The sequence below is a fragment of the Oncorhynchus mykiss genome, chromosome 23, assembly GCF_057628025.1.
Source record: "Oncorhynchus mykiss isolate SJ-2025 chromosome 23, ASM5762802v1, whole genome shotgun sequence".
NCBI classification, from domain to species: domain Eukaryota; kingdom Metazoa; phylum Chordata; class Actinopteri; order Salmoniformes; family Salmonidae; genus Oncorhynchus; species Oncorhynchus mykiss.
In genome coordinates, this window is record NC_143044.1 from 45,226,887 (window position 1) to 45,253,279 (window position 26,393).

Below are 26,393 nucleotides of genomic sequence, written 5' to 3' on the forward strand. Positions count from 1 at the left end.
GCTCCCCTGCCTGCTGGAGACAAAGGTATCTGCAGGCTCTGAGTGAAACACACAGACTTGCAAACTGTGGTGATTTTGTTCCCAAAGCCAGGGGATGTGGGCCGGGTGACAATGGGGCCCCAAGTAGAGGGCTGCCTCACCCCGGAGAGACGCTTCAGCCCTGTGGCGCTTCTGCCAAGCGGGACACTTGTGGCTGTGGGAGGGAGGGAGGGAGGGAGGGAGGGGTATGGAGGGAGGAGGATGGAGGGAGGGAGGGAGATGGAGGGGGAGGGTGATAAGATATTATGAGAAAGAGTAGAGTCATTAGGCAGCGATTTTGCATCAGGCTTTAAAAATAATGTTTCATACTATTTTAGCCACTTCATATGTATATACTGTATTCCAGTCAAGTCCATCCTATTCAATTATTGCTGTACATATACTATTCTATCCTACGTATTGTTCAGATATACTACATATTCTATTCACATACTATCCATAATGTCTATACATCCCATCACACATATATAAAACCACAAACAATTAATGAACATGCACCTGTGGAACGGTCATTAAGACACTAACAGCTCACAGACGGTAGGCAATTAAGGTTACAGTTATGAAACCTTAGGACACTAAGGAGGCCATTCTACTGACTCTGATAAACATCAAAAGAAAGATGCCCAGTGTCCCTGCTCATCTGCGTGAATGTGCCTTAGGCATGCTGTAAGGACGCATGAGGACTGCAGATGTGGCCAGGCAATACATTGCAAAGTCTGTACTGTGAGACGCCTAAGACAGCGCTACAGGGAGACAGGACGGACAGCTGATCGTCCTCGCAGTGGCAGACCACATGTTACAACACCTGCACAGGATCGGTACATCCGAACATCACACCTGCGGGACAGGTACAGGATGGCAACAACAACTGCCCGAGTTACACCAGGAACGCACAATCCCTCCATCAGTGCTCAGACTGTCTGCAATAGGCTGAGTGAGGCTGGACTGAGGGCTTGTAGGCCTGTTGTAAGGCAGGTCCTCACCAGACATTACCGGCAACAACGTCGCCTATAGGCACAAACCCACCATTGCTGGATCAGACAGGACTGGCAAAAAGTGCTCTTCACAGACGAGTCGCAGTTTTGTCTCACCATGGGTGATGGTCGTATTCACGTTTATCGTCGAAGGAGTGAGCGTTACACCGAGGCCTGTACTCTGGAGAGGGATCGATTTGGAGGTGGAGGGTCTGTTATGGTCTGTGGCGGTGTGTCACAGTATCATCAGACTGAGCTTGTTGTCATTGCAATCAATCAACACTGTGTGTTACAGGGAAGACATCCTCCTCCCTCATGTGGTACCCTTCCTGCAGGCTCATCCTGACATGACCCTCCAGCATGACAATGCCACCAGCCAGACTGCTCAATCTGTGCGTAATTTCCTGCAAGACAGGAATGTCACTGTTCTGCCATGACCAGCGACGAGCCCGGATTTCAATCCCATTGAGCATGTCTGGGACCTGTTGGATCGGAGGGTGAGGGCTAGGGCCATTCCCCCCAGAATTGTCCGGGAACTTGCAGGTGCCTTGGTGGAAGAGTTGGGTAACATCTCACAGCAAGAACGGGAAATCTGGTGCAGTCCATGAGGAGGAGATGCACTGCAGTACTTAATGCAGCTGGTGGCCACACCAGATACTGTTATTTTTTATATTTTCCATTTCTGTTAGTCACATGTCTGTGGAACTTGTTCAGTTTATGTCTCAGTTGTTGAATCTTATGTTCATACAAATATTTACGCATGTTAAGTTTGCTGAAAATAAACGCAGTTGACAGTGAGAGGACGTTTCTTTTTTTGCTGAGTTTATATACAGTACCAGTCAAACGTTTGGACACACCTACTCATTCCAGGGTTTTTCTTTATTTTTACTATTTTCTACAATGTAGAATAATAGTGAAGACATCAAAACAAAGAAATAACACATATGAAATAATTTAGTAATCCCAAAAGTGTTAAACAAATCAAAATACTGTATATTTGACATTCTTCAAAGTAGCCACCCTTTTCCTTGATGACAGCTTTGCACACTCACGCTTCATAAGGAATGCTTTTTCAACAGTCTTGAAGGAGTTCCCACATATGCTGAGCACTTGTTGGCTACTTTCCCTTCACTCTGCGGTCCAACTCATCCCAAACCATCTCAATTCGGTTCAGGTCGGGTGATTGTGGAGGCCAGGTCATCTGATGCAGCACTCCATCACTCTTCTTGGTCAAATAGCCCTTACACAGCCTAGATGTATGTTTTGGGTCATTGTCTTCCTGAAAAACAAATGATAGTCCCACTAAGCGCAAACCAGATAGGATGGCGTATCACTGCAGATTGCTGTGGTAGCATGCTGGGATAGGGGGCAGTATTTTCACTTTGGATGAATTGCGTGCCCATAGTGAACTGCATCAAACTCTGTCCTAGATTGCTAATATATGCATATTATTATTACTATTCGATAGAAAACACTCTGAAGTTTCTAAAACTGTTTGAATTATGTCTGTGAGTATAACAGAACTCATAGGGCAGGCAATCTTCCAAACAAGTTTTGAAACTCTGAAAGTTGGGGCAACTTTGACGTCATCGCCCCCTCCCTTCCCAACAAGTTATGGATCTGGAAACACTTCCTACCTTCCACTAGATGCCCTCATTCAGTAGAAAGTGTAATGGAGCATTTGCTGTGTACTTTGACCTAATGGGAGGGAAACTAGTCAGTGTCGCAAGAGAATGCCATTTTGCTGTGGCGCATTTGACTGTGAGTGCTACGGCTGTTCCAATCAGCCCCAGATGAAAACGAATGATCCAGTTGGAACGTTATTGGATATATATATGATTATAACATCCTGAAGATTGATTCTGTACTTAGTTTGACCAGTTTTTTCGACCTGGAATATATCGTTTGGAAGTTTTCATGCAAGTTATCTTGGACAAGAAGTCAGTTTTTGGGCACGTGAGCTGAAAGTGATAGCAAATGCTGCTACTTGGACACTAGTATTGGACATTATGGAACAAAACAACGATTTATTGTGGAACTAGGACTCCTTGCACTACATTCTGATGAAAGATCATCAAAGGTAAGGGAATATTTATGTTGTAATTTTGTATTTCTGTTGACTCCAACATGGCGGAGAAATATTGTTACGTCTGAGCGCCGTCTCAGATTATTGCAACGTTAGGCTTTTTCCATAACGTTTAAAAAAATCTGACACAGCGATTGCATTAAGAACCAGTATCTTTAATTATCTGTAGAACATGTATCTTTAGTCAAAGTTTATGATGAGTATTTCTGTTATCTGGCGTAGCTTTCTATAATTCCTCCGGATATTTTGGAGGGATTTCTGAACATGGCAGTCAATGTAAACCAAGATTTGTGGATATAAATATGCATATTATCGAACAAAACATAAATGTACTGTGTAACGTGTCATATGACTGTCATCTGATGAAGATTTTCAAGACGTTAGTGATTGATTTTATTTCTAATCCTGCTTTTGTGATTTTGTCTTTGGCTGGAAAAAATGGCTGCGTTTTTTCTTTGGTTTGGTGGTGGTCTAACATAAATATATGTTTTGTTTTCACTGTAAAACATTTTAAAGATCTGACATGATGGGCAGATGAACAAGGTGTTTATCTTTCATTTGAGGTATTGGACTTGTTAAAGTGTGGAAGTTAAATATTTCTAAAGAATATTTTTGATTACCCTGTGCCACCTTTTCAGCTGAACGGGGGGTGGAGTTCCCTGAGGGGAACGCCTTCCCCCAACAGGTTTTAAGAGTGCCTTGAATTCTAAATAAATCACAGACGGTCTCACCAGCAAAGCACCGCCACACCATCACACCTCCTCCATGGTTCTCGGAGGGAACCACACATTCGGAGATCATCCGTTCACCTTCTCTACATCTCAAAATGACAATGTTGTTGGATCCAAAAATCTAAAATTTGGACTCATCAGACCAAAGAACAGATTTCCATCAGTCTAATGTCCATTGCTCGTGTTTCTTGGCCCAAGCAAGTCTCTTCTTCTTATTGGTGTCCTTTTAGTAGTGCTTTCTTTGCAGCAATTTGACCATGAAGCCCTGATTCACGCAGTCTCCTTTGAACAGTTGATATTGAGATGTGTCTGTTACTTGAACTTTGTGAAGCCTTTATTTGGGCTGTAATCTGAGGTGCAGTTAACTCTAATGAACTTACCCTCTGCAGCAGACATAACTCTGCATCTTCCTTTCCTGTGGCGGTCCTCATGAGAGACAGTTTCATCATAGTGCTTGATGGCTTTTACAATTGCACTTGAAGAAACTTTCGAAAATCTAGAAATGTTCTGTGTTGACTGACCTTCATGTCTTAAAGTAATGATAGACTGTAATTTCTCTTTGCTTATTTGAGCTGTTTTTGCCATAATATGGATTTAGGGACATCTTCTGTATACCACCACTACCTTGTCACAACACTACTGACTGGCTCAAACGCATTAACCTCACTAGGGTATGTGGGACGCTAGCGTCCCATCTGGCCAACATCCAGTGAAATTGCAGAGCGCCAAATTCAAATACAGAAATACTCATTATAAAACTTCTGAAAACATACAAGTATTTTTCATAGGTTTAAAGATTAACTTCTTGTGAATCCAACCACGGTGTCAGATTTCAAATAGGCTTTACGGTGAAAGCATACCCTACAATTTCTTGAGAACATCGCCCAGCAGACAAATCATTACAAACTGTAACCAGCCAAGTAGAAGAGTTACACAAGTCAGAAATAGAGAAAATTAATCGCTTATCTTTGATGATCTTCATATGGTTGCACTCAGAAGACATTCATTTACTCGATAAATGTTTGTTTTGTTCGATAAAGTCTCTCTTTATATCCAAAAACCTATGTTTTATTTGCACGTTTTCTTCAGTAATCCACAGGCTCAAACGCAGTCACAACAGGCAGACAAAAAAAAATCAAAATTGTATCCGTAAAGTTCATAGAAACATGTCACACAATGTTTATATTCAAGCCTCAGAATCAATAATATTTCAACCGGACAATAACGTCTTCAATATCAAAGGTAAACAAGAAAGGCACTCGCTCGGTCGCGCGCATTAATAAGCTCTGTGACACTGCAGGGTCAACTCATTCAGACTGCTCTTACTCCCTAATTTTTCAGAATACAAGTTTGAAACAATTTCTAAAGACCGTTGACATCTAGTGGAAGGCATAGGAACTGCAATTTGAGTCCTAAGTCAATGGATACATTGAATAGAAAACTACAACAATAAAAAAAATCCTACTTCCTGGATGGATTTTTCTCATAGTTTTGCCCGCCAAATCAGTTCTGTTATACTCACAGGCACTATTTTATTAACTGTTTTGGAAACTTTTCATTTTTTTCTATCCAAATCTACCAATTATATGCATATCCTATCTTCTGGGCCAGAGTAGCAGGCAGTTTAATTTAGGCATGCTTTTCATCCAAAATTCCAAATACTGCACCCTACCCTAGTTAAGAAGGAAAGAAATTCCACAAATGAACATTTAGCAAGGCACACCTGTTAATTGAAATGCATTCTAGGTGACTACCTCATGAAGCTGTTTGAGCGAATGCAAAGAGTGTGCAAAGCTGTCATCAAGGCAAAGGGTGGCTCCTTTAAAAAATCTCAAATATGAAATATATTTTGATTTGTTTAACAATTTTTTGGTTACTACATGATTCCGTATGTGTTTTGTCATAGTTTTGACGTCTTCACTGTTATTCCGCAATTTAGAAAAGAAAAACCCTTGAATGAGTAGATGTGTCCAAACTTTTGACCGGTAGTGTATGTAGATACACTTCATACACCGACATTGCTCATCCTACTATTTCTATATTTCTTAATTCCATTCATTTACTTTTAGATTTGTGTGTATTTTTTTGTATTGTTAGATATTACTTCAATGTTCGATCTAGGAACACAAGCATTTCACTACACCCGCAATAACATCTGCTAAATATGCGTATGGAACCAAACAAATCTGATTTGATTTGGTATAAGCATTGAGTCATTTTACTTTCAGTATATTATTATTGATTCCTTATGTTTTGGTTACAAATCAATGTGAAATTCAACCTGCATTACTTCATCACTATCAGCACTATGAATATTTTAGGATTTGTTTAACAGTCTGTTTTAAAATAACTCCCCTCAATTTTAATCACAGATGATGTTGTGTTTGCAGTAGAGCTAGGCTTTCATTAGCCCCTCAGGCAATGCTGCTGGCAGGCCCCATTGGCGGCACGAGAAAGGAGCAGGCTCTATGGCGCGGACGGGGCTGAAAGAGAAAGCCAGAGAAGAGGCGTAGAGGCAGGGCCAGTGGGGCACCTCTTCACTCTCTCCACACTTCTGCTGTCATGCTCTTTGTGTGGGGAGCATAACTCAGACCCTAGGCTGCAGGCTCCCAGGTAACTGGAGTCAGTGGGGAGCCTGGCTGGGGCCCGCAGAGACTGGCTTTTGTTCACTCCAGAAGAATCAGGCTACCTCACTTTTATCAGGCACCCCCAACATCAGTCAAACATATGAGGCAACGACTTTAAGGGAACTTTGTTTGTCTTTGCACATAAGGGGCCTTATTGATTTCCCTTGATCATATGCTATTTTATTGATTTCCCTTGATCATATGCTGTCTTATTGATTTCACTTGATCATATGCTGTCTTATTGATTTCCCTTGATCATATGCTGTCTTATTGATTTCCCTTGATCATATGCTGTTTTCAGAATTTCCCTTGATAATATACTGTCTTATTGATTTCCCTTGATCATATGCTGTCTTATTGATTTCCCTTGATCATATGCTGTTTTCATAATTTCCCTTGATAATATACTGTCTTATTGATTTCCCTTGATCATATGCTGTCTTATTGATTTCCCTTGATCATATGCTGTTTTCATAATTTCCCTTGATCATATACTGTCTTATTGATTTCCCTTGATCATATGTTGCCTTATTGATTTCCCTTGATCATATGCTGTTTTCATAATTTCCCTTGATCATATGCTGTCTTATTGATTTCCCTTGATCATATACTGTCTTATTGATTTCCCTTGATCATATGCTGTTTTCATAATTTCCCTTGATCATATGCTGTCTTATTGATTTCCCTTGATCATATGCTGTCTTATTGATTTCCCTTGATCATAAGCTGTTTTCATAATTTCCCTTGATCATATACTGTCTTATTGATTTCCCTTGATCATATACTGTCTTATTGATTTCCCTTGATCATATGTTGTCTTATTGATTTCCCTTGATCATATACTGTCTTATTGATTTCCCTTGATCATATGTTGTCTTATTGATTTCCTTTGATCATATGCTGTCTTATTGATTTCCCTTGATCATATGCTGTTTTCATAATTTCCCTTGATCATATACTGTCTTATTGATTTCCCTTGATCATATACTGTCTTATTGATTTCCCTTGATCATATACTGTCTTATTGATTTCCCTTGATCATGTGTTGTCTGATAATAGATCACGAGAAAGAAAACTACTGTAGTTGAGAACTGTCAAGGAGGGATCAAAGTTATACTGTAGCTGCAATGTCAAACCCTTGAAGACAATGTACTGATAATGTTTAATATTTTTATTTAATCAGAGACATTTCATGTTGTTTTGATAATGTTATCATATTCTATCAAGAAAAAAAAAACATCTAATAATAATTAGGAAGTGCTTATATAGTTCTTTTTCACTCTGGGAAACCTGTACAGGTGTGAAATTGAAATGCTTTTTTTTGCTTATCTCACTCCCCCTGACACACCCTCGGAGAGTGGGGTCACAGCCAGGGGATCAACCATTACTGACGGCGACCTTGGAGCAATAAGGGTTAATTGCCTTGCTTAAGGGCAGAATGACAGATTTGAACTTTTCGGCCCAACGCTCCTAACCACCAGGCGACCTGCTGCTCCGCGATGACAGGGTACAAGTTGCTTTTCAGTTTTCTGCAATGACAAGGCAGCACTTTGTTTGGTAAAATGACTCATACCTTGTCATTTAATTTCATTGACTGATCAAATGAATGTAAAAAATCTTATCCCCTGGTTTCAAAGCATATAGAAAACACAATTGAATAAACAAAGACGAAGCATGTTAAATGTTTGGTATCAAGCTGTGTTTTTTAAATGTTTGTTTTCATCACTTCGCCTTGTAATTACCTTTGCCTTAATTCACATCAAGCAATTCTATATTCTTTTTCACATTTCACATTTGAAAGTGCAAAATAACTTTTCCTTTCCCTCACGTATAATGAAACCTGAACTTCTAAAGAAAGAGACACTCCAACATCACTGTTTTCTAAAGAAAGAGAAACTCCAACATCACTGTTTTCTAAAGAAAGAGACACTCCAACATCACTGTTTTCTAAAGAAAGAGACACTCCAACATCACTGTTTTCTAAAGAAAGAGAAACTCCAACATCACTGTTTTCTAAAGAAAGAGAAACATTTGCTCAATGATTTATCACTGATGGCCGGACTGACTGGTTAAGTGCCATCACTTGATGTTAATGGGAGTTGTCCTGTCCGTAGTCCAATTTTAACACCTCATTAGGGGGGGGTGAGAATAATTGACCCAGAAGCCATAAGGGCCTGACTACATGGGCTTTGGGTCTGGCCAACACAGAGAAACAGTGGTGGAGTGGTCAGTGCGGACCTATAACCCCTGTCTGTTAGGCTGACCATCAGGTCAACAGTTGGTCCACAGAGCCCAAGTGGCTGGTCTTTCTGCAAGTGTCAGGAGGCGCTCCCTGAGATTATGCCAGGATAATTAAGCAGTGTCTGTAGGTCAATGTAGACAAATAAATCATACTGATAGTTTAAACAATGCCCCTGATTGAACAAAAACAAGGGAGCCGTCCCATGCCTCTTACTGCCTCACTTGAGTTCCACCAGGGCGCTTCACATTACATCCCCAAAAGCAGCAAGTGGAAGCTTTGTGAAGGATCAAAAGCTGTGCAAAGAGACATGGGTTTTAATTGTTCAGCTTTATTTTTAAGATAAAGGCGGACTGGGCCTCAATTTAACCTGTCTTTATTAAAGAGCTGAACAGAATGGGCTGACGGAATGGGCTGACAGAATGGCCTAACAGAATGGGCTAACAGAATGGGCTAACAGAATGCTAATTGGCAGAGAAACGCAAAGAATGATGAAAGTGATGTGGATTACTATGTCAGAGTAGATATGGGTTTTGATCAGGTTGCACATGGGCAATTACATGTTAACAGAATTACACTTGGACTTTTTTTTAAAACTTTGAAATGTATGCCAAAAAAATCCCATTGATTTCAAAATATAACAAACCATACAAGTCTACTTACACACAAGGACTACTTTGCGAACATTTCACAAAAACAAATTTAGTGGAAGAACTGTGCAGTTGCAAATTTAGGTAACGGAATTACGGTAAAATCTCAGGTTGTCATGTATTGTCATGTTGTGTCTTGTTTCTGTCCTTTCCCTTCACCCTGTCTCCCTCTGCTGGTCGTTATTAGGTTACCTTTTCTCCCCCTCTTTCCCCCAGCTGTTCCTTGTCTCCTCCTAACTACCTCGTCACCCCTTTTCCCACCTGTTCCCTTTTTCCCTCTGATTAGTCCTCTATATCTCTCTCTGTTTTTGTTCCTGTCTTTGTCGGATTCTTGTTTGTGTTTTTCATGCCTGAACCAGACTATCGTCATGTTTGCTGCAACCTTGTCCTGTCCTGTCGGAATCTGCCGGTCCATCTGAGCCTACCTATGTTTTGTTATTAAAGAAGTTCTGTTTACGTTAATTCGCTTTTGGGTCCTCATTCACGCACCGTGACAGAAGAATCCGACCAAGAATGGACCCAGCGACTTCGGATCCTCTCCACTCTGCCGTCGAGATCCAGGGAGCGATGCTAGGCAGACACGAGCAGGAAGTGTCTGCTGCTCGACATGCCGTTGAGACCCTGGCCGCCCAAGTCTCCAACCTCACAGAACAGGTTCACCATCTCCGCCTCGATCCACCGGCCACTTCCAGGGCTTTCGAATCTCCGGAGCCCAGAATCAATAACCCGCCGTGTTACTCTGGGAAGCCCACTGAATGCCGCTCGTTCCTCACCCAGTGTGATATTGTGTTTTCTCTCCAGCCCAACACTTACTCCAGGAGCACAGCTCGTATCGCCTACGTCATATCTCTCCTTACTGGACGGGCTCGTGAGTGGGGCACGGCAATCTGGGAGGCAAGGGCTGAGTGTACTAACCAGTATCAGGACTTTAAGGAGGAGATGATACGGGTTTTTGATCGTTCTGTTTTTGGGGAGGAAGCTTCCAGGGTCCTGTCTTCCCTATGTCAAGGTAATCGATCCATAACAGACTACTCTATTGAGTTTCGCACTCTTGCTGCCTCCAGTGACTGGAACGAGCCGGCTTTGCTCGCTCGTTTTCTGGAGGGTCTCCGCGCGGAGGTAAAGGATGAGATTCTCTCCCGGGAGGTTCCTTCCAGCGTGGATTCCTTGATTGAACTCGCTATTCGCATAGAGCGACGGGTTGATCTTCGTCACCGAGCTTGTGGAAAGGAGCTCACGTTCTCCGTTGCCCCCCTCTCCGCATCACTACCATCTTCCTCTGCCGGCTCGGGTGCTGAGCCTATGCAGCTGGAAGGTATCCGCATCTCGACTAAGGAGAGGGAACGGAGAATCACCAACCGCCTCTGTCTCTATTGCGGTTCCGCTGGTCATTTTGTCACTTCATGTCCAGTAAAAGCCAAGAGCTCATCAGTAAGCGGAGGGCTACTGGTGAGCGCTACTACTCCTGTCTCTCCTTCAAGATCCTGCACTACCTTGTCGGTCCATCTACGCTGGACCGGTTCGTCAGCTTCCTGCAGTGCCTTAATAGACTCTGGGGCGGAGGGCTGTTTTATGGACGAGACCTGGGCTCGGGAACATAACATTCCTCTCAGACAGTTAAGGGAGCCCACGGCCTTGTTCGCTTTGGATGGTAGTCCTCTCCCCAGGATTCAGCGTGAGACGCTACCTTTAACCCTCACTGTCTCTGGTAATCATAGCGAAACCATTTCTTTTTAAATTTTTCGTTCACCTTTTACACCTGTTGTTTTGGGCCATCCCTGGCTAGTTTGTCATAATCCTTCTATTAATTGGTCTAGTAATTCTATCCTCTCCTGGAACGTCTCTTGTCATGTGAAATGTTTAATGTCTGCTATCCCTCCTGTTTCCTCTGTCTCTTCTTCACAGGAGGAGCCTGGTGATTTGACAGGGGTGCCGGAGGAATATCACGATCTGCGCACGGTGTTCAGTCGGTCCAGGGCCACCTCTCTTCCTCCACACCGGTCGTATGATTGTAGTATTGATCTCCTTCCGGGAACCACTCCCCCCCGGGGTAGACTATACTCTCTGTCGGCACCCGAACGTAAGGCTCTCGAAGATTATTTGTCTGTAGCTCTTGACGCCGGTACCATAGTCCCCTCCTCCTCTCCCGCCGGAGCGGGGTTTTTTTTGGTCAAGAAGAAGGACGGGTCTCTGCGCCCCTGCATAGATTATCGAGGGCTGAATGACATAACAGTGAAGAATCGTTATCCGCTTCCTCTTATGTCTTCAGCCTTCGAGATCCTGCAGGGAGCCAGGTTTTTCACTAAGTTGGACCTTCGTAACGCTTACCATCTCGTGCGCATCAGGGAGGGGGACGAGTGGAAGACGGCGTTTAACACTCCGTTAGGGCACTTTGAATACCGGGTTCTTCCTTTCGGCCTCGCTAACGCTCCAGCTGTCTTTCAGGCATTAGTCAATGATGTCCTGAGAGACATGCTGAACATCTTTGTTTTCGTTTACCTTGACGATATCCTGATTTTTTCACCGTCACTCCAGATTCATGTTCAGCACGTTCGACGTGTCCTCCAGCGCCTCTTAGAGAATTGTCTTTTTGTGAAGGCTGAGAAGTGCACTTTTCATGCCTCCTCCGTCACATTTCTTGGTTCTGTTATTTCCGCTGAAGGCATTAAGATGGATCCCGCTAAGGTCCAAGCTGTCATTGATTGGCCCGTCCCTAAGTCACGCGTCGAGCTGCAGCGCTTTCTCGGCTTCGCGAACTTCTATCGTCGTTTCATCCGTAATTTCGGTCAGGTGGCAGCTCCTCTCACAGCCCTTACTTCTGTCAAGACGTGCTTTAAGTGGTCCGTTTCCGCCCAGGGAGCTTTTGATCTCCTCAAGAATCGTTTTACATCCGCTCCTATCCTTGTTACACCTGACGTCTCTAGACAGTTCGTTGTCGAGGTTGACGCGTCAGAGGTGGGCGTGGGAGCCATTCTTTCTCAGCGCTCCCTCTCTGACGACAAGGTCCACCCATGCGCGTATTTTTCTCATCGCCTGTCGCCGTCGGAACGTAACTATGATGTGGGAAACCGCGAACTGCTCGCCATCCGCTTAGCCCTAGGCGAATGGCGACAGTGGTTGGAGGGGGCGACCGTTCCTTTTGTCGTTTGGACTGACCATAGGAACCTTGAGTACATCCGTTCTGCCAAACGACTTAATGCGCGTCAGGCGCGCTGGGCGCTGTTTTTCGCTCGTTTCGAGTTCGTGATTTCTTATCGTCCGGGCTCTAAGAACACCAAGCCTGATGCTTTATCTCGTCTCTTCAGTTCTTCAGTAGCCTCCACTGACCCCGAGGGGATTCTCCCTGAGGGGCGTGTTGTCGGGTTGACTGTCTGGGGAATTGAGAGGCAGGTAAAGCAAGCACTCACTCACACTCCGTCGCCGCGCGCTTGTCCTAGGAACCTTCTTTTCGTTCCCGTTCCTACTCGTCTGGCCGTTCTTCAGTGGGTTCACTCTGCCAAGTTAGCCGGCCACCCTGGCGTTCGGGGTACGCTTGCTTCCATTCGCCAGCGTTTTTGGTGGCCCACCCGGGAGCATGACACGCGTCGTTTCGTGGCTGCTTGTTCGGTCTGCGCGCAGACTAAGTCCGGTAACTCCCCTCCTGCCGGCCGTCTCAGGCCGCTTCCCATTCCCTCTCGACCGTGGTCTCACATCGCCTTAGATTTTGTCACCGGACTGCCTTCGTCAGCGGGGAAGACTGTTATTCTTACGGTTGTCGACAGGTTCTCTAAGGCGGCTCATTTTATTCCCCTTGCTAAGCTTCCTTCTGCTAAAGAGACGGCACAAATCATCATCGAGAATGTTTTCAGAATTCATGGCCTTCCGTCAGACGTCGTTTCGGACAGAGGTCCGCAATTCACGTCTCAATTTTGGAGGGAGTTTTGCCGTTTGATTGGGGCTTCCGTCAGTCTCTCTTCCGGCTTTCACCCCCAGTCTAACGGTCAAGCAGAACGGGCCAATCAGACTATTGGTCGCATCTTACGCAGTCTTTCTTTTCGCAACCCTGCGTCTTGGTCAGAACAGCTCCCCTGGGCAGAATACGCCCACAACTCGCTTCCTTCGTCTGCGACCGGGCTATCTCCTTTTCAGAGTAGCCTCGGGTACCAGCCTCCGCTGTTCTCATCTCAGTTCGCCGAGTCCAGCGTCCCCTCCGCTCAGGCTTTTGTCCAACGTTGCGAGCGCACCTGGAAGAGGGTCAGGTCTGCACTTTGCCGTTATAGGGCGCAGACTGTGAGAGCTGCTAATAAGCGTAGAAGTAAGAGTCCTAGATATTGTCGCGGTCAGAGAGTTTGGCTCTCCACTCAGAACCTTCCCCTTAAGACCGCTTCTCGCAAGTTGACCCCGCGGTTCATTGGTCCGTTCCGTATTTCTCGGATCATTAATCCTGTCGCAGTGCGACTTCTTCTTCCGCGATATCTTCGTCGCGTCCACCCGGTCTTCCATGTCTCCTGTGTCAAGCCCGTTCTTCGCGCCCCCGCTCGTCTTCCCCCCCCCCATCCTTGTCGAGGGCGCACCCATCTACAGGGTCCGTAGGATTTTGGACATGCGTCCTCGGGGCCGTGGTCATCAGTACCTAGTAGATTGGGAGGGGTACGGTCCTGAGGAGAGGAGTTGGGTTCCCTCTCGGGACGTGCTGGACCGTGCGCTGATCGATGATTTCCTCCGTTGCCGCCAGGTTTCCTCCTCGAGTGCGCCAGGAGGCGCTCGGTGAGTGGGGGGGTACTGTCATGTATTGTCATGTTGTGTCTTGTTTCTGTCCTTTCCCTTCACCCTGTCTCCCTCTGCTGGTCGTTATTAGGTTACCTTTTCTCCCCCTCTTTCCCCCAGCTGTTCCTTGTCTCCTCCTAACTACCTCGTCACCCCTTTTCCCACCTGTTCCCTTTTTCCCTCTGATTAGTCCTCTATATCTCTCTCTGTTTTTGTTCCTGTCTTTGTCGGATTCTTGTTTGTGTTTTTCATGCCTGAACCAGACTATCGTCATGTTTGCTGCAACCTTGTCCTGTCCTGTCGGAATCTGCCGGTCCATCTGAGCCTACCTATGTTTTGTTATTAAAGAAGTTCTGTTTACGTTAATTCGCTTTTGGGTCCTCATTCACGCACCGTGACACAGGTTTTTATGCAACCACGTTTTCCAAATTCTGTTGAATATCTTATCCTAATGAAGATTCATAGATGTCTGCAGAAAGAATGGAGTGTCAGCTATGACATGAAACGTGGTTATTGAACTACAGTAAGTGACGTGGAATTACACCCGGGAACAGAATTATGGTAACGCAATTCCATCATGGCTCCCTGATTAGTACTACAAAGAAACGCATAATTATGCCTATGAAAGTCATGCTCCTTATGTTTTACCTTATGTTTTACATCAGTGCAGCACAGCAGAGAACAGAGCAGCACAATACAGCAGAGCACAGCAGAGTACAATGCAGTACAAAACAGCACAGCAGAGTATGGTAGAGGACAATGCAGTACAATACAGCACAGCAGAGTATGTTAGAGTACAATGCAGTACAATACAGCACAGCAGAGTATGGTAGAGTACAATGCAGTACAATACAGCACAGCAGAGTATGGTAGAGTACAGTGCAGTACAATATAGCACAGCAGAGTACAATGCAGTACAATACAGCAGAGCAGAGTATGGTAGAGTACAATACAGCACAGCAGAGTATGGTAGAGTACAGTGCAGTACAATATAGCACAGCAGAGTACAATGCAGTACAATACAGCACAGCAGAGTATGGTAGAGTACAATGCAGTACAATATAGCACAGCAGAGTACAATGCAGTACAATACAGCACAGCAGAGCACAGAGGACAGTGCAGTACAATACAGCACAGCAGAGCACAGAGGACAGTGCAGTACAATACAGCACAGCAGAGTATGGTAGGGGACAGTGCAGTACAATACAGCACAGCAGAGCACAGTAGAGGACAGTGCAGTACAATACAGCACAGCAGAGCACAGTAGAGGACAGTGCAGTACAATACAGCACAGCAGAGCACAGTAGAGGACAGTGCAGTACAATACAGCACAGCAGAGCACAGAGTACAATGCAGTACAATACAGCACAGCAGAGCACAGAGGACAGTGCAGTACAATACAGCACAGCAGAGTATGGTAGGGGACAGTGCAGTACAATACAGCACAGCAGAGCACAGTAGAGGACAGTGCAGTACAATACAGCACAGCAGAGCACAGTAGAGGACAGTGCAGTACAATACAGCACAGCAGAGCACAGTAGGGGACAGTGCAGTACAATACAGCACAGCAGAGGACAGTGCAGTACAATACAGCACAGCAGAGCACAGTAGAGGACAGTGCAGTACAATACAGCAAAGCAGAGTATGGTAGAGGACAGTGCAGAACAATACAGCACATCAGAGTATGGTAGAGTACAATGCAGTACAATACAATACAGCACAGCACAGTATGGTAGGGAACAGTGCAGTACAATACAGCACAGCAGAGCACAGTAGAGGACAGTGCAGTACAATACAGCACAGCAGAGCACAGTAGAGGACAGTGCAGTACAATACAGCACAGCAGAGTATGGGTGAGGACAGTGCAGTACAATACAGCACAGTAGAGGACAGTGCAGTACAATCCAGCAAAGCAGAGTATAGTAGAGGAAAGTACAATACAGCACAGCAGAGTATGGTAGAGGGCAGTACAATACAGCACAGCAGAGTATGGTAGAGGACAGTGCAGTACAATACAGCACAGCAGAGTACAGTAGAGGGCAGTACAATACAGCACAGCAGAGTATGGTAGGGGACAGTGCAGTACAATACAGCAGAGTATAGTAGAGGACAGTGCAGTACAATACAGCACAGCAGAGTATAGTAGAGGACAGTGCAGTACAATACAGCACAGCAGAGTATGGTAGAGGACAATGCAGTACAATACAGCACAGCAGAGTATGGTAGAGTACAATGCAGTACAATACAGCACAGCATAGTATGGTAGAGTACAGTGTAGTACAATATAGCACAGCAGAGTATGGTAGGGGACAGTGCAGTACAATACAGCACAGCAGAGCACAGAGGACCGTGCAGTACAATACAGCACAGCAGAGCACAGTAGGGGACAGTGGAGTACAATACAGCACAGCAGAGTACGGTAGAGGACAGTGCAGTACAATACAGCACAGCAGAGCACAGTAGATGACAGTGCAGTACAATACAGCACAGCAGAGCACAGTAGAGGACAGTGCAGTACAATACAGCACAGCAGAGCACAGAGGACCGTGCAGTACAATACAGCACAGCAGAGTATAGTAGAGGACAGTGCAGTACAATACAGCACAGTAGAGTATGGTAGAGTACAATGCAGTACAATACAATACAGCACAGCAGGGTATGGTAGGGAACAGTGCAGTACAATACAGCACAGCAGAGTATGGTAGAGGACAGTGCAGTACAATACAGCACAGCAGAGCACAGTAGAGGGCAGTACAATACAATACAGCACAGCAGAGCACAGTAGAGGACAGTGCAGTACAATACAGCACAGCAGAGTATGGTAGAGGACAGTGCAGTACAATACAATACAGCACAGCAGGGTATGGTAGGGAACAGTGCAGTACAATACAGCACAGCAGAGTATGGTAGAGGACAGTGCAGTACAATACAGCACAGCAGAGTATGGTAGAGGACAGTGCAGTACAATACAGCACAGCAGAGCACAGTAGAGGACAGTGCAGTACAATACAGCACAGCAGAGTATGGTAGAGGACAGTGCAGTACAATACAGCAAAGCAGAGTATAGTAGAGGAAAGTACAATACAGCACAGCAGAGTATGGTAGAGGGCAGTGCAGTACAATACAGCACAGCAGAGTATGGTAGAGGACAGTGCAGTACAATACAGCACAGCAGAGTATGGTAGAGGACAGTGCAGTACAATACAGCACAGCAGAGTACAGTAGAGGGCAGTACAATACAGCACAGCAGAGTATGGTAGAGGACAATGCAGTACAGCACAGCAGAGTATGGTAGAGGACAGTGCAGTACAATACAGCACAGTAGAGTATGGTAGAGGACAATGCAGTACAATACAGCACAGCAGAGTATGGTAGAGTACAATGCAGTACAATACAGCACAGCAGAGTAAGGTAGGGGACAGTGCAGTACAATACAGCACAGCAGAGCACAGAGGACCGTGCAGTACAATACAGCACAGCAGAGCACAGTAGGGGACAGTGTAGTACAATACAGCACAGCAGAGTACGGTAGAGGACAGTGCAGTACAATACAGCACAGCAGAGCACAGAGGACCGTGCAGTACAATACAGCACAGCAGAGTATAGTGAAGGACAGTGCAGTACAATACAGCACAGCAGAGTATGGTAGAGGACAATGCAGTACAATACAGCACAGCAGAGTATGGTAGAGGACAATGCAGTACAATATAGCACAGCAGAGCACAGTAGAGGACAGTGCAGTACAATACAGAAAATATTTTTGGGCCTTTCTCTGACACCGTCTAGTATATACAGTATTCTAACGATGATTGGGTTCTGTACTTCATAAATCTCCTTCTCGACCATACAATCTCCCTCTCGACCATATTCTAAAGATTTGTGGGTTCTGTACTTCATATATGTACTTCATATCATATTGGGTTAGGTCTCGGTGCCACTTGTGAATGTCAGTCTGAGACTCAGACACTGGCGGATGTTCTGCCACATAAGGGTTATCTATGGTTCAGTCCAAAGAGCTCTCAACCTGTGGCTGTCAAGGGTTAAATATGGTTCAGTCCAAAGAGCTCTCAATGCTTGCAGTTGTTTAAAAAATGAGATATGTGGGCTCTATATCTTTTAATATGGAGGAAAAAGAAACGCACACCTAGGTGAGGTGCTTGCTAGCGGAGTAGAACACTTGAAAAAGAAAAGGAGAATTGCACACTCTATAGGAGCTGAGATGCAATAATTTAGTAACCTAACAACCAACGTTTCATCAGACAAGCTGTCTTCATCAGGGTAGAATGACAAACACTGCGGGTCACTAGTTTATAAAGTGTCAAAGGACACACACAGGTGTCTGTAATCATGGCCTGGTGTGGCCTGGTATCATTGGTTACTTCTCAGATATTATAAGAACATAAAAAACATATGGATAGCATACGATCATAGATACAATTTGGCTACATAAACCTACAAACATTTACTGTCACGACTTCCTCCTAAGTCGGCCCTTCTTCTTGTTCGGGTGGTGTTCAGCGGTAGACATCACAGGCTTTCTAGTCACCATCGATCCATGTTTCAGTTTAGTTTTGTTTTGTCTGTATTGCACACACACCTGGTTTCTATTACATATCACGTTCCTTATTTAACCCTCTGGCATACATTCCTGTTCCTGTCTGTGATTGTTTATGTCGTTAATTGTTGTGTTTTGTGCTAGTGTTTTTTGTATGTTCCCATTTGGAATTTTGCTTGATATTTTGAGTAAACTCAGTTATGTTACTCCTCTGGTCATCCTGGCATCGGTCGGACGGTGCGCTGCCTTGCTGGGAAGTACTGGTGGCCCACTTTAGGGTTTATGTTTCCTCCTGTTCGGTATGCGCACAGTGCAAGGCACCGATACACTTGCCCAGAGGGAAATTACAACCCCTTCCTGTTCCACAACGACCGTGGTCACACCTATCGGTGGATTTCGTGACGGATCTTCCCCTGTCGCGGGGTAACACCACGATCCTGGTCGTTGTGGATCGGTTTTCTAAGTCCTGCCGCCTTCTTCCTTTGCCCGGTCTCCCTACAGCTCTACAAACTGCGGAGGCCCTGTTCACCCACGTATTCCGGCACTACGGGGTGCCTGAGGATATCGTTTTTGATCGGGGTCCCCAATTCACGTCTAGTCTGGAGGGTGTTTATGGAACGTCTGGGGGTCTCGGTCAGTCTTTCCTCAGGTTTCCACCCCGAGAGTAACGGGCAGGTGGAAAGAGTCAACCAGGATGTGGGTAGGTTTCTGCGGTCCTATTGCCAGGACCGGCCGGGGGAGTGGGGGGTTTACATCCCCTGGGCGGAGATGGCCCAAAACTCCCTCCGCCACTCCTCTACCAACCTATCACCATTTCAGTGTGTGCTAGGTTATCAGCCGGTCCTGGCACCATGGCATCAGAGCCAGATCGAGGCTCCTGCGGTGGATGAATGGTTTCGGCACTCAGAGGAGACATGGAACGCTGCCCATGTGCGGCTACAAAGGGCCGTCAGGAGGCAAAAGGCGAGTGCTGACCGCTACCGCAGTGAGGCCCCAGTGTATGCACCGGGGGATCGGGTCTGGCTCTCGACCCTTCACCTGGCCCTTCACCTGCCCTGCCGGAAGCTGGGTCCGCAATTTGTGGGGCCATTTAAAGTCCTGAGGAGACTGAACAAGGTTTGTTATAGGTTACAACTCCCCCCTGATTATCACATTAACCCCTTGTTCCATGTGTCTCTCCTCAGGCCGGTGGTGGCTGGTCCACTCCAGCAGTCTGAGGTGCGGGAACCTCTCTGGACATCGAGGGGGTCCCGGCGTATACCGTACGAGCCATCATGGACTCAAGGCGTCGGGCAAGGGGCCTTCAGTACCTAGTGGAGTGGGAGGGGTACGGCCTGGAGGAGAGATGCTGGGTTGCTGGTGCTGGGATGCTGGGATGCTGGTGGAGGACATCCTAGATCCTTCAATGCTACCGGAGTTTCACCGTCTCCACCCGGATCGCCCTGCATCCCGTCCTCCGGGTCGTCCCAGAGGCCGGTGTCGGCGCGCTGCTGGAGCCGTGCGTCAAGGGGGGGGGGGGGGGGGGTACTGTCACGACTTCCGCCGAAGTCGGCCCTTCTCCTTGTTCGGGTGGTGTTCGGCGGTCGACGTCATCGGCTTTCTAGTCACCATCGATCCATGTTTCAGTTTCGTTTTGTTTTGTCTGTATTACACACACACCTGGTTTCTATTACATATCACGTTCCTTATTTAACCCTCTGGCATACATTTCTGTTCTGTCAGTGATTGTTTATGTTGTTAGTGGTTGTGTTTTGTGCTAGTGTTTTTTGTATGTTCCTATTTGGAATTTTGCTTGATATTTTGAGTAAACTCGGTTATGTTACTCAATACCTGTGTCCTGCGCCTGACTCCGCTATAACTCTGCACCTAATCGCTGACAATTTACAATAGCAAAATCACAATAATCACAAGAATGGTGTCAGATCAAAGTCTACGTTGAGACCGAAGGGAGCAAGGGTCTTTCAATTAAAGATCCAGGCAGCCTCTTGTTTTAACAATAAATTGTCGAGGTCACCCCCTCTCCTAGGGAGGGTGACATATTCAATGCCAATATTACATAGGGATTAAATCGAGTGGTTCGCTTCCAAAAAGTGGGCCGCAACTGGGTAAGTCGGGTTTTCGCACCTAATGGTGCTACAATGCTCCGAGATTTGTACTTTTAATTTGCCCTTTGTTTTACCCACATCATTTTTACCACAAGGACAAGTTATAAGATAAATAACTGCCTTAGGGGAACATGTGATAACACCTTTGACTGGGATCTGTTTCCCTGTGTGGGGGTGTTTGAAGGATCTACATTTGTAAGTGCCATTGCATTGAGTGCAGCCATTACCCGTGTAGTTTCCATCCAAATTGATGTTGTGCAGGGATATTTTGGGGTGGTAAATCAGAGTTTACCAATTGATCTCTGAGATTTATGCCCTGCAGAAATCAGTCAGAAAATTGACAATACTAGTGCCGTAACACATTTCCTACAGCTGAACTTCCTGCTTGAACATTGAATTAAAAAAACACTTAAAGTCCTTGTTTCCAAGAAATGTATCAACTGGTCATCAAAGAAAGCGCTAAAAGTGAGGGGTAATCTTCAATATGATGTTGACATTTCCTGCATTCCTTTTCATCTAAGAGTTGGGGAAATAAACATTACAAGTTTTCTAAACCTCACTGAAAAGGCCAAGAGCGGTGTTTGTGTGTTGAGATTCATAATTTAACTGGTCAGTATAACTAACATTCAATTTAAGGGCTTTGAGTAACCCTCAAACATCCAATCAATACACATTCTTGAAATGACTACCATTTTAAGAGAAGGGAGCAGACGGTCTGAATCTTCGGTTTAGCCCCTGATCAAGAATGAGACATTCCAATATCAACAGAATGCAGTATTACATGATAGTGGAAACTGTCTGCGGATTTGTAAAGTAACTGCCTACTGAACTGATAGTATGCCACAAGGTTTTGTGAGTCTGTGCTTGGGCAACAGTTTCTACAGTTTCAGGAAGTAAAAAACATGAACTGAAAATAGTTCCACATAAAAAAAACACCTTGGCAGTAGGTACTGTCCAAGAATACAATCCAATTATAAACATGTTGAGGTGAGTTTCCCACATAATCACTATGATATCTGTTGTGGACTGTGCTACATCTCTAGAGCTGAGTGAGGGCTGAGACTGGAGACATAGGAGACATGTCACTCAGAGCCAGACTGGATGTTTCCTTCCTCTGCTCTGCTGCCACAGAGGGCACAATCTCCATTCATAACAGTGACAAAGTGTCCTTTGGGCCATTCCCACTATAATAAAATACACTTAAAGCCACCACTGCCAGGTACATCAGCATAGAGACCCGGGGCCAGTTGGGAATGGGCCTGGAAAAACCGAGGGGTGGTGTTAGTTCTACGGCTACACTGAGCTGAGGCTCACCTTTGACATGACCCGCTGAATGGGAGTTTGTTTTATGATTTCCACTGTTCATCTTTGCAAGGAGGAAATCAAACATCAGTAAACAGGGCGGCTGGAGGATCAGAGCTGGCGGAGAGGCCAGGGTCCTCGCTTCAGTTGTGATCACATGAGAATCATCTGTTTTGAGTCTTTGTAGTGAAAGTGGAATAAAAAAATGACAAGGAAATATTTTAAAAGGAGAAGAGTAATGAAGTGGAAAACACTGTACCAGTCGATCAGGGCCTCACCAACAAGTATCTACATGTCTAACTCACACCAGGATTTCAGATTATCATGAAAATAAAAAATGTAACATCAGGAGCAAAATCATATTGTGATTGCAAAAATAATCAGACCTAATGTACACAATAAAAACAACGTGCTCCGTGTAGATACTGTTTAGCAGGTCCCTGATGCTCAATGTAGGTACTGTGTAACAGGCCTTTAATGCTCAATGTAGGTATTGTGTAACAGGACCTTAATGTTTAATGTAGGTACAGTGTAACAGGCATTTAAATCTTAATGTAGGTACTGTGAAACAGGCCTTTAATGCTAAATGTAGGTATTGGTAACAGGACCTTAATGCTCAATGTAGGCACTGTGTAACAGGCCCCTTTTGCACCATGTAGGTATTGCGTAACAGGACCTTAATGCTCAATGTAGGCACTGTGTAACAGGCCCCTTTTGCACCATGTAGGTATTGCGTAACAGGCCCCTAATGCTAAATGTAGGTATTGTGTAACAGGCCCCTACTGCTAAATGTAGGTACTGTGTAACAGGCCACTAATACGCAATGTAGGTAATGTATAACAGGCCCCTAATGCGCAATGTAGGTCTATTGTAACAGGCCCCTAATGCTCAATGTAGGTCATGTATAACAGGCGCCTAATGCTAAATGTAGGTATTGTGTAACAGAACCCCAATGCTCAATGTAGGTATTTTGTAACAGGCCCCAAATGCTCAATGTAGGTACTGCATATCAGTTCCCTTAAGGTCAATGTAGGAACTGTGTCACAGGCCCCTAATGCTCAAAGTAGGCACTGTGTAACAGGCCCCCAATGCTCAATGTAGGTACTGTGTAGCATGCTCCTAATGCTCAATGTAGTTATTGTGTATCAGGCCCCCAATGCTCAATGTAGGTACTGTGTAACAGGCCCCAAATGTTCAATGTAGGTATTATGTAACAGGCCCCAAATGCTCAATGTAGGTATTATGTAACAGGCCCCAATACTTAAAGTAGGTATTGTGTAACAGGCCCTAATACTTAAAGTAGGTATTGTGTAACAGGCCCCAATACTTAAAGTAGGTATTGTGTAACAGGCCCCAATACTTAATGTAGGTATTATGTAACAGGCCCCAATACTTAAAGTAGGTATTGTGTAACAGAAACCCAATACTTAATGTAGGTGTTGTGTAACAGGCCCCAAAACTGTCACACCCTGACCATAGTTTACTTTGTATGTTTCTATGTTTTGGTTGGTCAGGGTGTGATCTGAGTGGGCATTCTATGTTACATGTCTAGTTTGTCCAGTTCTATGTTTGGCCTGATATGGTTCTCAATCAGAGGCAGGTGTTCGTCATTGTCTCTGATTGGGAACCATATTTAGGTAGCCTGGGTTTCACTGTGTGTTTGTGGGTGATTGTTCCTGTCTATGTGTTTTCACCAGATAGGGCTGTTTAGGTTTTCGTTAAGTTCATCACGTTCTTTATTTTGTAGTGTTTGTATTGATTCGTGTTTTACGTTTGTTCATTAAAACATGGATCGCAATCTACACGCTGCATTTTGGTCCGACTCTCCTTCTCATATAGAAAACCGTTACAGAATCACCCACCACCAACGGACCAAGCAGCGTGTCAACAGGCAGCAACAGCAGCGAAAAGAGGAGATACATAGTAAGGATTTCTGGACATGGGAGGAAATCCTCGACGGGAGAGGACCCTGGGCTAAACCAGGGGAGTGTAGCCGCACCAAGGTGCAGCAGGAGAAGGAACAGAGGCAGCAGCAGCAGGAGCAGCTGCAGTGGGAGAGGCTGCACCACCTGGAGAAATGGACATGGGAGGAAGAACTGGACGGTAAAGGACCCTGGGCTCAGCCTGGAGAATATCGCCGCCCCAAGGAAGAACTGGAGGCGGCGAAAGCTGAGAGGCGCAGATATGAGGAGGCAGCACGACGTAGCGGATGGAAGCCTGAGAGGCACCCCCAAAAATTTCTTGGGGGGGGGCTAACAGGGAGTATGGCTACGCCAGGTAGGAGACCTGGGCAGACTCCCTGTGCTTACCGGGGGGCTAGAGAGACCGGACAGGTATATTCCAGCTCCGCGTGTCGGCCGGGCTAGATTAAGCGTCGAGCCTAATGCCATGAAGCCGGCTCTACGCAGCTGGTCCCCAGTGCGTCTCCTTGGGCCGGCTTACATGGCACCAGCCTTGCGCTCGGTGTCTCCGGTTCGCCTGCATAGTCCAGTGCGGGCTATTCCACCTCGCCGCACTGGCAGGGCGACCGTGAGCATTCAACCAGGTAAGGTTGGGCAGGCTCGGTGCTCAAGAGCTCCAGTGCGCCTGCACGGTCCGGTTTTTCCAGTACCACCTCCACACCCCAGCCCTCCGGTAGCAGCTCCCCGCACCAGGCTTCCTGTGCGTGTCCTCGGCCCAGTACCACCAGTGCCAGCACCACGCATCAGGCCTACAGTGCGCCTCGCCTGTCCAGCGCTGTCGGAGCCTTCCTTCTCTCCAGCGCTGTCGGAGTCTCCCGCCTGTTCAGCGCTGCCAGAGCCTTCCTCCTCTTCAGCGCTGTCGGAGTCTCCCGCCTGTTTAGCGCTGTCAGAGCTTTCCGCCTCTACAGCGCTGCCGGAGTCTCCTGCCTGTTCGGAACTGCCAGTCTGCAAGGAGCTGCCAGTCTGCAAGGAGCTGCCAGTCTGCAAGGAGCTGCCAGTCTGCATAGAGCTGCCAGTCTGCAAGGAGCTGCCAGTCTGCAAGGAGCCGCCAGAGCTGCCAGTCTGCAGGATGCCGCCAAAGCTGCCAGTTTGCAAGGAGCCGCCAGAGCTGCCAGTCTGCAAGGAGCCGCCAGAGCTGCCAGTCAGCATGGAGCAGCCAGAGCCGCCAGTCAGCATGGAGCAGCCAGGGCCGCCAGTCAGCATGGAGCAGCCAGGGCCGCCAGTCAGCATGGAGCAGCCAGGGCCGCCAGTCAGCATGGAGCAGCCAGAGCAGCCAGTCAGCATGGAGCAGCCAGTCAGCATGGAGCAGCCAGAGCTGCCAGTCAGCAAGGAGCAGCCAGAGCTGTCAGTCAGCAAGGAGCAGCCAGAGCTGTCAGTCAGCATGGAGCAGCCAGAGCTGTCAGTCAGCATGGAGCAGCCAGAGCTGTCAGTCAGCATGGAGCAGCCAGTCAGCATGGAGCAGTCAGTCAGCATGGAGCAGCCAGAGCTGCCAGTCGACCAGACTCTTCCAGATCTGCCAGTCGACCAGACTCTTCCAGATCTGCCAGTCGACCAGACTCTTCCAGATCTGCCAGTCGACCAGACTCTTCCAGATCTGCCAGTCGACCAGACTCTTCCAGATCTGCCAGTCGACCAGACTCTTCCAGATTCTCCAGTCAGCCAGGATCTGCTAGATCCAACTACCTGCCTGGGCTTCCTCTCAGTGCTGAGCTTCCTCTCAGTGCTGAGCTTCCTCTCAGTGCTGAGCTTCCTCTCAGTGCTGAGCTTCCTCTCAGTGCTAAGCTACCCATCTGTCCCGAGCTACCGCTGTCCCGAGCTGCCCCTCTGTCCCGAGCGGTCATTAAGGAGGGTAACCTATCTAGGGACGCTAAGGAGGTGGACTAAGACTATTATGGAGTGGGGTCCACGTCCAGCGCCAGAGCCGCCACCGCGGACAGATGCCCGCCCAGACCCTCCCCTATAGGTTCAGGTTTTGTGGCCGGAGTCCGCACCTTGGGGGGGGGGGGGGGGGGGGGGGGGTACTGTCACACCCTGACCATAGTTTACTTTGTATATTTCTATGTTTTGGTTGGTCAGGGTGTGATCTGAGTGGGCATTCTATGTTACATGTCTAGTTTGTCCAGTTCTATGTTTGGCCTGATATGGTTCTCAATCAGAGGCAGGTGTTCGTCATTGTCTCTGATTGGGAACCATATTTAGGTAGCCTGGGTTTCACTGTGTGTTTGTGGGTGATTGTTCCTGTCTATGTGTTTTCACCAGATAGGGCTGTTTAGGTTTTCGTTACGTTCATCACGTTCTTTATTTTGTAGTGTTTGTATTGATTCGTGTTTTACGTTTGTTCATTAAAACATGGATCGCAATCTACACGCTGCATTTTG

General features: G+C 46.3%; 1 long non-coding RNA gene across 2 annotated transcripts; it reads left to right on the forward strand.

The window, feature by feature from the left end:
* The first annotated feature begins 2,671 nt into the window (after positions 1-2,671).
* On the forward strand, positions 2,672-20,474 carry LOC149972613 (uncharacterized). Of its 2 annotated transcripts, none has more exons than XR_016491153.1 (2): positions 2,672-3,093; positions 19,832-20,474. It is a non-coding gene; the product is annotated as an uncharacterized LOC149972613 (long non-coding RNA). The 2 variants fall into 2 exon arrangements; XR_016491152.1 differs by lacking the exon at positions 19,832-20,474 and adding an exon at positions 6,221-8,139.
* The last annotated feature ends 5,919 nt before the right edge of the window (positions 20,475-26,393 follow it).